The sequence below is a fragment of the Cavia porcellus genome, unplaced genomic scaffold (genome assembly GCF_034190915.1).
Source record: "Cavia porcellus strain 051 isolate PalLab524CR breed Dunkin Hartley unplaced genomic scaffold, mCavPor4.1 scaffold_29, whole genome shotgun sequence".
Taxonomy (NCBI): domain Eukaryota; kingdom Metazoa; phylum Chordata; class Mammalia; order Rodentia; family Caviidae; genus Cavia; species Cavia porcellus.
In genome coordinates this window covers 18,635,887-18,638,999 of record NW_026947512.1, presented here as the reverse complement: position 1 = coordinate 18,638,999, position 3,113 = coordinate 18,635,887, and positions in this window count along the sequence as shown.

Sequence of the window (3,113 nt, the reverse complement as noted above, 5' to 3'; positions counted from 1 at the left end):
AAGTTGCAAAAGAGGCTGGGCCAGGCTGACCTCAGCTGTGTGGGTGGCAGAGCTGGGGAGGAACTCGAGAGCTGGGTTTCTGAGCAGACCGGCTCTGGAGCTCCTAACGAATTTGGTTTATAGGGACCCTGGCCATAAGGGTGAGAAACAAAAGGCTTGAAATGGGGACTGGAGGGCTAGGGGGCCTGTGAGGTAACAGGGCCCCATAAAGCTTTTAGGAAACTGCTGGTTCTTCTGCTGGAAGCCACCCAGGAAAGGGGCCCTTTTGTGTTTTGAAGTTCTCAGTACATGGGTAGCAGATTCGGTCCCACCACCAGCCTAGTAAGAGAAAGTTTTCGTTCTCACACCTTGTCCTCACCCCAATACTTTATACACACGCCTAACATACCTACACACACCCAAACACCCGCCCATACCACAAACCCCAGACTCCGCATGTATCCTCACACCACACACACTACATATACCTTACACCCCACTATACCACGCACACTCCACCCCCCACCTGCACACCCACACAGCACATGTGCCACATATACCCCATAGTGCAAACACACACCCCACACCATGCACACATGCACACACGCACACCACACCACACCACACCAATACCATGCGTATGCAACATGAGACAAGTTCTCACACTCCTCAGGCCCCAGCCGAAGTGCTCAGGAGACTCCAGCCATTTAACTCACTGTCAGCAGGGAGCTAATTTACAGAACTCCTTGAGCTGCCTGGAACCATGCCTTGGGTAATGACTGTGCTTGGCAGATGAAAGGGGAAGAGAGTGAGCTCTGACATGCCCAGCTCTGCAGATCACTCAGTCTCCGGGAGGGCCCTCAGTGGGTGAGACCTTGGTGTGTCTTTCTGCCCCACGTTCCTTTGCATGGCTTCTGTCTCCTTGTCGGCCTGTCCCTTTGTTTAGCTATCTTCCCAGTTGGTGGGAAAACCCTTCCTCTGTGTGTGTGTGTGATTTGGCCAAGAACCACACACTCCTCGAGGGCAAGGGGATGACGGTGAACCCCTTCCTCGGCCACTCCTACTGCCAGCGACAGGCCCCGCAAAGGAATTTTTGGTGGAAGCAAAGTGGAAGCCATGTCCTTGTATCGACTGGCAAGCGTGCCTGGAGGGAGGGCGTGACAATTTCCATGAAGTATAATGTTGACAGGCTACAGAGAAGTTGGAAAAATTTCCAGGACATGTTTACCCAAGATTTTCTAGTTTGATTTTTTGGGAAAAGGTGCATTAATCCACCCTCAAAATAGCCACTGATTTATAATAGCTGATTTGTTCTGAAACTGTTACCCTTTAAATATTTCTCCTTCATATTCAATTTTTTTTCTGAGACCAGGTTTTAAATAAATGTGTGTGTATGTGTGAGAGGAGAGAGAGCGAGGAGCAGAGAGCTGTGATGTGGTCCTGGGACTGCGCTGCTGGGGCCTTTGGGGCACAGGAAGTAAATCGCTGGCCTTTACTACTTCTGAAACTTGTTCTTTCAGGGAACATTTGCAGAACTATCCCCAATGCTTCTGGAAGCCAAGTCACAGGCTCCAGCGTCGCTTCCTCCATTACTAGGAGCTGCAGCCAACCTCCACCCTGCAGAGGAAGCCTGAGGTCCCCCATCATATGCACATTCATTCAACAATCTAAGTAGGCCAGACACTGGGGGCTCAAAAATAGAAACTGAGTTTTAACAATAGGAGTAAGCTCGGTGCAAATACAGAGGTGTAAGGAGCTGGAGGAGGAATACCGCCATTTTCCCTATGGGAAGGGGGAATTTGAACTGGAGCTCAAGGAAGCTGGGGCAATGAACATGTTCAGAAGTGTGGTGCACAGCTGAGACAGCGGGTTCCAGCTAAAGGACAGTGATTTCGGGCGGGCAGAGGAGATGCTGAGTCTCTGGGTGGCAGAAGGCAGAGTGCACAGCTGGGCTCCAAATCCTTGCTGACCACCCTCATAGAGCATCCCACAGGCCAGAGATTTTCATCTAGTCCTTCTGAGCATTGATTTAACATCTCTTCCCTGATACCCTGAGGCTCATCAAGGGGCTATTTTGGGAATGGTCTGCTCCTCCACTGGGCAGGGTAAAAGGACTCCTGGGAGCACAGGTGCAAATGAGAAGGCCAGGGATTCAGTTTGGTTGGGGTGGGCTGGTTGGGAAAGGAGGAAGGGGTCAAACTGGGGCCAGGTTCTGGAGCACCCTGAAAGTTCTGTCAGCTTGATGTTACTTGGTGCACCACAAGGCACACCTGGGAAGCCCAGACAGAGCAGGGAAGTCTGGGATTGGAGCCAGGTTTCTGGAATATTAATCAGCCCAGCACTGGTGTGTTGGGAGGGAGGCAAGACCAGGATCAGAGAATCCATTTGGATGTTCCTGAAATACCCTTGGTGAAAAGCAATACTTGGGCATGTGTGTGTGTGTGTGTGTGTGTGTGTGTGTGTGTGTTTGGGGAGGAGGGGAGGTAAGAAACAAGGTTGTAGAAGAATTTTTGTAACAGAGCTGGCAGGCTGTTGTGAAGACAAAGTCTGTTCCTGTTCCATCACTCAGCAGGCTCCCTGTGACTTTCACATTGCTTTTGTCCTCCAGGCGCCCTCTGAACATGCAGCTCAGACTGGTCACTCAACGCCAAGGGGGGCACCCTGCAGAAAGGCCCCCAGGGAGAGCACCTGCAGGCATGGGACACAACACTTAGCTCCCCTTGGCACTTAGGGCACTTTGTTCTAGAAGAAGAGCTATAAATCCTTTTTACTCCAGGCCCTTTTGTCTTTGATGAGATTCATTCTCCTGAGTAGGGATTAATTCCCTGAAAGACAATGTGGATCTCAGCCATGATCAATTATCATCACCAACTGCTAGAACCGCGAGGTAGGATGTTGTAGGGAAATCTGTTAGAGGTTGAAGGCTGATGACTCCAAATTCATGCATCTGCCAATAGCGGGGACCCAGCAGGAAGTACCTAGTACCACCCATGATGCATTTTCGGCTCTAATTCAGACCTCTAGATTTAACTACCACTTCATGAGAAAGAGAAGTTCAAAGACTGATGTTAAATGCCACCAGTGAAATTTTGATGATTAGTGCCATAGAAGAAAAGAGGATTAAGAGGCTTTTA